Here is an 11,171-nt window from a genome sequence, read left to right on the forward strand (position 1 = left end):
GAAGAATACCATATCAAAAGAAAAGGAAAAAGAAGAACAGGCGACTCAATAGCAACAGAGTCCAATGAAAAGAGATGAACCCAAGTCATGAGACTACTAGTCAAGCCGTGACATCATTGATTCGGGCACAATGGGGCCGATCTTTATTAAGCAGTGAATAACCTACTCCATAAAGGTCCACAACCTTTTTGTCCAGAAATTTTCATAAAACATACAAGATTTCTATCTATCTTCTAACGCGAGTCTGGAGATACAAAATTGTCCTTTCAGTGGAAGAACACGCTGTCCATTTTCCAATCAAAAGGCTGACCCACCTCCTTTTGTTTTCCCTGTCAATACATCCTTCGCCTCGTTAATCTTTGAAGCAAGGTAATGACTTCCACCTGCATCTGGATGATTGGCCACCATCACCCTCTTGTGTGCTTCTTTGACCTTCTCTGCATTGGCAGTTTCCCTGGAGCCATCAAAGTAACAGAGGGCCGCTAAATCAAGAAGTGACACAACCCAAATTATAGTACAAACGAAAATTGAATCACAAAGCAGTGACACTCCTACAAATGCAAGAATTGATCAGCTGGGCACATATGTAAATTCTATTCATTTGGAAGAGTTAATGCACCATCCAATTCAGTATGTTCACATCAAGTACAGTTTATATGACATTCCAAACCTTTCATATATCTGGGCAAAAGGAGGGACTATTTTTCTGGGGTAAAGTGGAAGAAAACAAACTTTGCAAGGAGAGACTGAATTTTCAAGGGGATATTTTAACTGGACTACATTTAATTAGTTTGGGAATCAAAATTCTTGAAACAACACCAATATAGTTGCTCTGGAGCTATGTATATCCAACACTGCATGCTTACAGCCAATGACAAAAGGAGCAGCTCTATAGACAGGGCCTCTAGTGACAAACTAACCCACATCTAGCCATCTAGAAGGGGCCACATAGGTGATACAGGGGCACTGTAATGTTGTATACCCATCTAAGTGTACCTGCAGGGTCATAAGACATCCATAGGCACGACATCATGTAATTTGGTCTCTAAAATGTGGGGCAACGTCTTTTTCACATATATGCTATTAGCATTTTGATTTAAGGATAAGACTTTAACCCTAGATGTGTTGTCATCCCACATACAATTGAGGTGCTGCTTATCTTATCTAATAACTGTGAGTTTGTTTCTCCAGTCACTTTGACCTCTACTCTTGTTCCTCCCCTCATACACCAATTCTTAACGCTTCAGTTGCTAATCAAGCCTTCTACTACATTACATATCCTGAACGATTGAATAGTGACTCCGAGCCCGTAACTGTCCGAAGCTACGTGCTGCATTTGTTCTGAAAAAGATTTCCCATCAAGATTACTCCTTACATGGAAAAGTAAAGTTCACTAGTGCCCTTTTTACAATTTATCCAGTTGAAAATTAATGAAGCAACCTAATAAAACACTAAAATAGATTTATGATATGGGTGTGTACTGTGGTTCAGTGTGTACCATGGACTGTTTCATTTTGTACTTTTTATATGCCATATCAGCTAAAATTGCATATATCAAATGAACTACGACATGCATTTTCCAAGGGGTTTGGGCTTGGGCAGTTAATGGGAGTATTAGACGGATAAATGCCTTCCTGTGAAATGGCAGATTGCAAGGAGCCAGATTGGGTATGATAAAGATCGTTGAGTTTGCAACTTTCTTCCACTCGAGTTCAAGAAAATTGGCTATTGACACTTTCAAGAAGTGGATTCACAGATTTAAATCTGCCATTCTCAAGATGGGCTTCGCAAAATTACCACTTAGTATGTTAACGTCTTGATTAGCTTACCATTTTCCCTCTTTTACTTATTTTCCGATTCTTTTCTTTTTCCTATTTCAGGCACCTGAAAGGACCCAAATGCCCTTAGGCCTATTGACCTACGCGGTTACATGGATTGGAGTGGTTGGCTCAGGGGTTGAATCAAGGACGGATAATCTGAAAGTGACACCACATGCGCTGCCTGACACCTGTTGTTGCTAAGTCCTCAAGCACTGACCGCCCTGACTTCGACAGGGCTAGACGCCTCGACCTCCCATATGCCAGAGGCCTCGGCTCCGCTAGCGCCGGCGGCTCTGACTCCATGTGCTGGGCCAGCCAGCAGCCTACAGAAAGGCAGGTCAGCCAGTACTCTACGTGGTCAACCAACCTGTAACCTGCACAGCTAACGAGCGGCCATGGGCACGCATGAGCTGGCCAATGCCTAGTGGCACCATTGCGTGCCCAACCAGATTCATGTACATAGCTAGGGGCAATCTGGCCCGTTAATTAGGAAAGATAAAGAAAATGAATAATGGCAGTTGTCATCAAAGAGCTAGTGATCTATGTGGCAGTTTTGCGAAACCCATCTCCAAAGTGGCAAATCTTCGAAATCACTTCTTGAAAGTATCAAATAGCCAATTTTCTCCACCCACCCCCTGCCGTTTCTAACCCCAAACGATTAACTCCAGCCAGATTAGCATAAATTTAAATGGTGCTAGAGAACAGGATATTGATATGAAAGAGAAACACAAAAAATGCTCAACTGTGGTACAGATATTATGTAATGTGCACCTGACACCAAGGATTAAAGCAGCTTCCCTTCGTGTCATCGTAGGTTGAAAGCCACCTTCATAGAATTTGCGCATCCTTGGAACTACAGGCCGTGCCTTATAAGCATTCCAAGCTTGGATGCTATATCTACCGGCAAGTGCAGCTGCTGCAACTGCAAGTCCTGCTATAAGTGGTGTAGCCTGCAGAATTGCATACGTGTAAATAGCAATATAAAAAAACTCTGCCATCTTGAGTATCCAGGTTTTTAGCAGCAGCAGCAACAACAACAAAGCCTTTAAGTCCCAAACAAGTTGGGGTAAGCTAGAGTTGAAACCCAGCAGAAGCAATCAAGGTTCAGGCATGTGAATAACTGTCTTCGAAGCACTCCTATCTAAAGCTAAGTTTTTGGGTATATTTCATCATTTCAAGTCTCCTTTTATTGCCTCTACCTAAGTCAACTTCGGTCTTCCTCTGCCTCTCTTCACGTTACTATCCTGACTTAGGATTCCACTACGCACCGGTGCCTCTCGAGGTCTCCGTTGGACATGTCACAACCATCTAAACCGGTGTTGGACAAGCTTTTCTTCAATTGGTGCTACCCCTAATCTATCACGTATATCATCGTTCCGAACTCGATCCCTTCTTGTATGACCGCAAATCCAACGCAACATACGCATTTCCGCGACACTTATCTGTTGAACATGTCATCTTTCCGTAGGCCGACATTCTGCATCATACAACATAGTAGGTCTAATCGCCATCCTATAAAACTTGCCTTTTAGCTTCTGTGGTACCCTTTTGTCACATAGGACACCAGATGCTTGCCGCCACTTCATCCACCCTGCTTTGATTCTAAGGCTAACATCTTCATCAATATCCCTGTCTCTCTGTAGCATTGATCCTAAATATCGAAAGGTATCCTTCCTAGGCACTACTTACCTTCCAAACTAATATCTTCCTCCTCCCGAGTAGTAGTGCCGAAGTCACATCTCATATACTCAGTTTTAGTTCTACTGGGTCTAAAACCTTTGGACTCCAAAGTCTCCCGCCATAACTCCAGTTTCTGATTCACTCATGTCCGGCTTTCATCAACTAGCACTACATTGTCCGCGAAAAGCATACACCAAGGGATATCCCCTTGTATGTCCCTTGTGACCTCATCCATCACTAAGGCAAACAAATAAGAGCTCAAAGCTAACCTTTGATGTAGTCCTATCCTAATCGGGAAGTCATCCGTGTCTCCATCACTTATTCGAACTCTAGTCACAACGTTGTTGTACATGTCCTTAATGAGCCCGATGTACTTCGTTGGAATTTTATGTTTGTCCAAAGTCCACCACATAACATTCCTTGGTATTTTATCATAAGCCTTCTCCCAAGTCAATAAAAACCATGTGTAGATCCTTCTTCTTCTCCCTATACCGCTCCATAACTTGTCTTATTAAGAAAATGGCTTCCATGGTTGACCTTCTGGGCATGAAACCAAATTGGTTCATAGAGACCCGTGTTATTGCTCTCAAGCGATGCTCGATAACAGTATCCAGGTTTTTAGCAATTTCCTTTTTTTTGTTGGGGGGGTGTATCAGTGTATTCATAGATCAAAATAAAATGACAACAGAACCACTGAAACAGATCACCAAAGAACCATACTATACAAATGAACAAGTAAGCATATATCAATAAGATACAATGAAACGGCAACGGAAACAGCTTGTAGATTACACAGGAACCGAACAAGGGATCAGAATAATATTATAGCGTTCTTAAGTAATGTTCAATATGGCAAAGACAGCATGCGTTCTTTTCAATTTGGACTTATTCTAACATTACTCTAGCTACAATTACACAGTCAATATACCGCAGCATCATTTCATTTCATTTCATCTCACAAAGGACAGAAAGATAAGCAGGGATGAAAATTCAGGGGGTTTAGCAGCCTAATAATACCATATAAAAATCAGAAAGCTACTAAAAGCAGGTAGGGACGCAATACTTCCAAGTAACGGGGTGGTAAACTGGACACTTGCGCCCCAAAACGCTATCTAACTGAGAAAGGAGAAGAAGCTCGAGAGGCTAACCATGGGCAGGGTAGAAGTAGCGAGTATGTGGAAGTAGTTCACTGAATCCTTTCGCCCACGCGGAGAGGAAGGGAATCGACACTGGATCTGCAAGGTGGGTTAAGCTGGGTGAGCCGAGGAGGCGGCATCTGGAGTAGAAGAGGGGGAGGTGGTCGCGGAGCGCGGCGAGGAGGCGGGACTCGAGGAACCGGGAGGAGAAAGGGGGAGGAACTCACCGCGGCTCGCCGGCGGCGGCCGGCAGGTGGTGGCCTGGTGGGGGACCGGGGTGCTCACGCCGGCTTGCAGGGGAGAGAACTATTACCAATTCAACACCACATAGCCGGCCCAATAGGCCCAACAGCTGCAGTGGCGATGTTGGATCGGGCTTGTGCAAACTAGTAATTGTTTTTCTACCTAATAAGAGCATCTGTTTTTCAAAAAAAAAAAAAAAATAGAGCATCTCAAGGGTACCCTATTTCTCTTCCCAATCCTTGGTTTTTGGTAAGATGAGAAAAATCCCTCTCCAACAACTCCTAATCCTTTCTCCTAAAATTTACGCACTTGGGAAATCCTCCCTAGTCGTGGAGTCGCGATCGCACGGATACACGCGTATTCTTCGGCCAATGAAAGGTGGAAGGGCAAAAAAAAAGAATAAAGAGTATGAAAGGGTTCCAGATGCAAATGTACAAGCGAGAAATAATATATAAAATTTGTTAAAATAATTTAAAAGTAGATATGATTCCTGGTGTAAAATTGTCTTCTATATTTTAGAAGTGAATTATTGGAAATTATTGGAGATGTCCTTCTTTTTTCTCCCAATACATTTTTAGGAGTAGGAAAACATGGACTTTTTTGGAGGAAAAATTAGGATACTCTTGGAGATGTATACTCTCACAATTTTGAACCAATAGAGGTCGATGAGATCTACGAATTTGCAGTTGAATTTTTTTCATTTAAAATTATTTATTTAAAGCCTAAATATTAGTTGTAAGTTCTCATATATATTTTAAGAAGACAATTTTCATGAATATTTTTTAGGTGATTGCTTAAGTCAACTGTCTCTAAAAGTGATTTCTACATACGACTGGCTTAAAGAAAACCGTCATAGGAAATAGTCTCCACCGATAGTTCAAAAGAAATGATTCTCACGTTGATATTAGTAATAATTGTATAGTGAGATGGTAAGGAAGGCTCACATGAGGAGAGAGGTTCTGGTTTGAATCCTAGGAAACATACAAATTTGTAGTGAAATGCCCTATGTTCATGAGATTCTCACAATGACAATCAAAAACTACCACCAATAAGTACTTTGTATACTACTGCCACTCTATATCAACACCAGTTACATAAACAAAATCACGCGCGCTATGATCTTCCCATGTGTTACTCTTTGTCGCTTCTTTTTGTCTTTCAGAAAGGGGGGAGGGAAAGAAGCATTTGTGACCTTAAAATAGACTAAAAATCAAAGAGGGGTGCATGGAAATCATTGGGAATTTGAAAATAAATGCTCGTTCCTTCACCTTTTTAAATAAAAAAAACATTTGCATTGCAAGCTTTTTGGTTGTTAATGTACATATGGTCCTTCTACATATATGATGAACGTGCCGCTGTATGGCTATGTAACAACTAACTAATTAAAAGAAATAGTCAAATTAATAAGACATACAAACCTCGAACCCACGGATTTATGGCATGTTTGGATGGCGGACTGAACTCTGAAAACTGTGGTAGGCAGCTATCCCAATTTCCGGTGGACAAAATCAACCGCCCAAGGCATGTCTGCCAAGTCCCAAGCAAACACACTCTTAGGGCCTGTTTGCATTGTCTACCAGACAGCTTGCCTAGCGCCGACGTTGCTCCCAGGCGTCCGATTTCCGGCGCTTGGGGGGGGGGGGGGGGGGGGGGGGTAGGATTGCTGCTTGGCGATCAACTTGCCTAGGAAGGCGTGAAGCAAACACGCCCTCAATCATTGTTCCTTGATGAGTAGGAGGTATAATGCCCCCCTCCCCCGCCGTTAAGTGTCAAAGGTATTGCTTGGTTCTCTCACCTTTCATTCCATTTCTACAAGGGTTGGTGGATTAGCCGCTTAGTTATATAGCATTGTGCTGAAAACATCGATCTATAAAAAAATAAAAAATGAGTTGGATCAATTGGAACCTCACCCTATAGAGAACTGTGATAATAAGTCGCAGGTGCACAAGTCCATGAAGTTTCTACATTTACTAGGCAGGCAGGCGCGCTACACCGCGCCCGTATTGGCTGCACAGGCCTATAGCTGTTTGTGCTTTGTGAAGTCTGAAGTGATACTCTTGCATCTCTAGGGCAAGGTAAACAACAACGACGGGATAGTATTCGTTAATTTAGATATGTACAGCAGAGTGAAGCACTGGTCTATAGAGACTCAAATATACATTAGTAATTCGTTATGGCTACATAAATGTACATGCTTTCAGAAAAAAACAGAAAACAGTTTGCAAATATTCGAAATGGTTACAAAAAGTACAGATGCTTGGTATGTTGTGTGGATTGTAAGAAAACAATAGCAGCTGGACCCTCGTCTCCAAATTAGTTCAGCAAGAATGAAGTCACTGTTGCTGCATGACCTTTGTGCTCTCCGAATGTTCTCCCTGCAATCTCTTCGTCCAACTGTATTTTAGATACACTTGTGAATAGGCTTGTAAAGCAATTAAAATTGTTGGTCAATGAATGCCCTGTTCGCTAAGCCATGGCTGAAAGTACTGTTGGCTGATTTGCTGTGAGAGAAAAATAATGTTCGTTGGCTGAAAAAGTACGGCTTATAAGCCAAGCGAACAGGGTAGAAAATTTGGGATGAGCATTTCAAGCCAATTAGAAATAATTTCAACATCAGTAAGGTTGCCACTGACAACAGAGATAATCTAAACATCAGTGGGGATGATCTCAAAATAGGGCATAATACTCTTTGAATGATAGAACCAAGAGTGACGCCTTCTGCAAATTAGAGGCATTTCATTCTTTCTCCTATAACAGATGGACTGAGCCTCAACTGACAGAATTAAAGTACATACGATTACTCACCTGCAAGTATTCAGAGTTGATCTCACCGCTACTGAATATGAATCTCTGTTGAACAGGGAGAGGTCGTAGTTAGGAGGGAAGCAACATAGGGGTCAACACGGACTCACCAATTCTGCTCATATAGAAGAATATAACAGCATTAACAAACAAAAACATGCAGTACCTTGAGAAGGAAATTTTCTTGTTGAAAGAGACTTATCAAGTCTGTTGTGCCATGTGCACAAGGTAAACAAAGATATGGTGCAAAAAACTGAACTACAAAAAAATGAAGGTCAGAACAAAGCTAATAAGAATATATATGGTGTGTGAAAGTAGCGCTACTCACGCATATTTGGTGTGTGAAAGTACACATAAAGGTATTGTGACACAGTATAACTTGAAAACAAAAATGAACTTTTGCCATAAATTAGTCATTTCATTGTTAGAAAAATTATCCAAGATACAATCGACGCAAGAAAAAGAGTGTAAGGGCCTGTTTGGATCCTATCAATTGAAACCAATGTCTAAAGAATGTTTTCCATTTCATTATTAGATTCCTAATTTCTCTCAATTCCTTGGAAGCAAACAGACCTTAAGTAGTAATATTTGAAGAACATCTCTCTCCTTGGCATCCAATCTCTGTTGGGCGGAATACCATTTACAGACATGCAGGAAACATAATCAAGGATGCATAGCATGCAGATCCAATTAACATCCTAAGGTAACTGGTTGGCAATTCCAAAGCTAAACTCAAAGGATGCACTGAAAATCCATTCACTTAAAGAGCGATGGTAAGGTATGAGGTATGACAGTGAGCAATAAAACGAATTGAATCGTAGCAGAGTACATGTTGTCCAGAATGGCAGGTCAGTGTCATGTGCGATCAACACGCGTTACAACACCCTTTCCACAATCTGAAAAGGAAATGACCTGAAATCAAAGGGAAAAAACATCTCAGTTGAGATTGGATCAGTCATGAAATAGCAATTGTATGAAGACATGGGACTAATATACAAAGCAGGTTGTTTGTCCCAACTTCACAGGTGAATGCAAATAATATTGCTTTGTGCTGTAACTGTTTGTAAATATCAAGAACATGGAGGCTGGCATAAGAAACATTAAGAACCAAAGGTCACACTGAGTCTGTTTCATATAAATTGTAATCTGCACAAAGAAAGGAAAAGACAGTAAATGTTATTGGGTACATAAAATTTTCAGTTAACAGAAGCAAGTTATAAGACATAGCTTCAGTGTTACCTAATAAGAGGCTGGCAAGTGGCAACAACAAAGAACAGTTCATTGCCCTCACCAATTAGTTTGTATGAACTCTGGAAATACCTATTCTATCATATTTTGGCAATAGGATTTAGCTAGCTATTGCACAATGTATATGAAAGGAAAAATGATGTAAAGTCATTAAGGTAATAAACTAATCTATCATCTATTATGCTCAATAGAAATTGAACGGTATTTACAAACTCTCAATCTCTAAACATTTGTCACTAAAAATCTCACAGCCAGAATCTAAAAATGGCAGGCAACACAGGGAGCAAGACGACAAATGCCGACACGGATGTGAGATCTCTGAATGTTTTGTAGATTGGGGGGTTGGGGTGGGGGGGGATCAAACAGGAAGAGGAATACATCTGAAAGAGTACTTCGTATAGACTTATCTTAGGCAAGTTTCATCTAAATACACTACACTGCTACAATGGTGCAAATGAAATCTGGATAATATACAAAATAGCTAAATATATACAATACCTTAACATGTCGAAGAAATCACATATGCTTTCACCTGTCAGCGCTTAATAGGATATTTCTTTGTCAATTAACAGGCAGGGTATCCTAGGTGCAGCAAAACATCAGGAAAGCACCATAGATCAGAGAAAGCACAATAATTGATGAGGCATAAAACGTTCATATGGTAAAGCAAATATACGAACCTGAGAGCGGTAGATTTCTCAGATAAACCACAATAGGTATGTGAATATAATTAGTTCCCGTCAAAGCAACCAGTGCACAACTTAAGTAACGAATTTGGAGTTTATGCCTGGTAGAAGTTGTACAGAACAGGGAGGGGACCGGAGCAACCTTTGTGCGTCCTGGTAGCTGAACGCCTGAACAGCCTGATTTCGCCCATTCTTGCAAGCAACAGCACGTCGACACAAATCTGAAAGGAGGGAAGGAATGAGGTGATCGCTTCGTTGTTACCTCTCGGCTAGGCTTGTATGCGAGGCAGCGGGGCTGGAGGCAAGTTATGGGCTGGGGAAGGGGAGCGACCTCATCGAGGGGGCCAGCCCGGAAAGGTGAGTAGAAGACTTGCGGCAATATGAACCCGCAGCCGTGGGTGGCACCGTCGAAGCTACCCCAATCCTGTTGTGGTGGGCAACCTTATCCCAATCCTGCTGCGTTCGGCGACCTCATTGAGAAGAAAACTGCTGGGAAACGAACAGAGAAGCCGAAGAACTGAATATTACTCACCTCGTGGAGAGCAGATGCCCCGCGGATCGGCGGCGAATCCTCGCTTGCTGGCATGGATCCGAGCCCTTAGCCAGCCGGCAGAATCCGCACCTCTGAGCGTCGCCAGCCCCTTAGCCACGGATGTAGCCATCGAGCGTCGAGCGGCAAGGCGTAGTGGTGAGGCGGGAGGAGCTGTGGTCACCGGGGACCTTGCACCGTCGGTATTAACCCCTGTAGGCTTGAGCCGGCCCGAATCAATAGATCCGGTTCACCAAAAGACGATGCGTGGTCTGGCCAATCTGATCGGAGTCCCGCGCAAGGAGTCAAGGCAGATTTGGTGATCAAGCAAGATCCTGATCGGTTAGAATATGAATTATTATCCGGCCATATATGGCAATTGTAACTGGTTAGGATTAGTTTCCAGATCTGTAACTCTGCTCCCCGGACTATATAAGGCGGGCAGGGACCCCTCTAAAAAACATCTCTTATTGATATACAGCAATACAATCAGATGTAGGACATAGGTATTACGCCTTCTTGGCGGCCGAACCTGGATAAAACCTCGTGTCTGTCTTACGTCACCATCTTGTTTGAGGCTTACGCATCTGTCTGCCGACAATCTACTACCTTGGGCATACCCCTAGGTAGACTGCCGATCATATTTCGTCGACAGTGGCGTGCAAGTAGGGGGTGTGCATACTGCTCTACAAGCAAACAGAATGGTCATCATCTCCGGCTCCATGGCTACGCCGAACGGCCTCACGTTCACCGTTGGCCAGATCACCTGGACCACCGGCTCCGACGACTTCATCGCCATGACCACGGAGGAGGCGTGGATTCAGTCTGCGCCGACCACTGCCTCACCTGCATCGGCTACGGCTCCAACCACGATGGATACGGCTTCGACCACGACGGATATGGCTCTGACCACGACGGATACGGCTCTGACCACGATGGATCTGGCTCCGACCACGGTACATCTGGCTCCGACCACGCCCGCATCACCTTCAGCCACGCCGACAACCCGTCGTCCGCTTCCTCGCTA

General features: G+C 42.9%; 2 long non-coding RNA genes across 8 annotated transcripts; both read right to left on the minus strand.

The window, feature by feature from the left end:
* Positions 1–408: 408 nt before the first annotated feature.
* On the minus strand, positions 409–4,981 carry LOC136472073 (uncharacterized). The gene is made up of 3 exons (XR_010762245.1): positions 4,864–4,981; positions 4,649–4,735; positions 409–454 (listed from the first exon to the last, which is right to left on the minus strand). It is a non-coding gene; the product is annotated as an uncharacterized lncRNA (long non-coding RNA).
* Positions 4,982–6,990: 2,009 nt separating this feature from the next.
* Positions 6,991–10,325, minus strand: LOC136472074 (uncharacterized). Of its 7 annotated transcripts, none has more exons than XR_010762249.1 (7): positions 10,148–10,325; positions 9,947–10,068; positions 9,610–9,836; positions 9,428–9,511; positions 7,848–8,593; positions 7,685–7,729; positions 6,991–7,273 (listed from the first exon to the last, which is right to left on the minus strand). It is a non-coding gene; the product is annotated as an uncharacterized lncRNA (long non-coding RNA). The 7 variants fall into 7 exon arrangements; XR_010762248.1 differs by having other exon boundaries at positions 7,848–8,827; XR_010762252.1 differs by having other exon boundaries at positions 6,991–7,254; positions 7,848–9,511.
* Positions 10,326–11,171: the final 846 nt, after the last annotated feature.

This window comes from Miscanthus floridulus, chromosome 8 (assembly GCF_019320115.1).
Source record: "Miscanthus floridulus cultivar M001 chromosome 8, ASM1932011v1, whole genome shotgun sequence".
Taxonomy (NCBI): Eukaryota; Viridiplantae; Streptophyta; class Magnoliopsida; order Poales; family Poaceae; genus Miscanthus; species Miscanthus floridulus.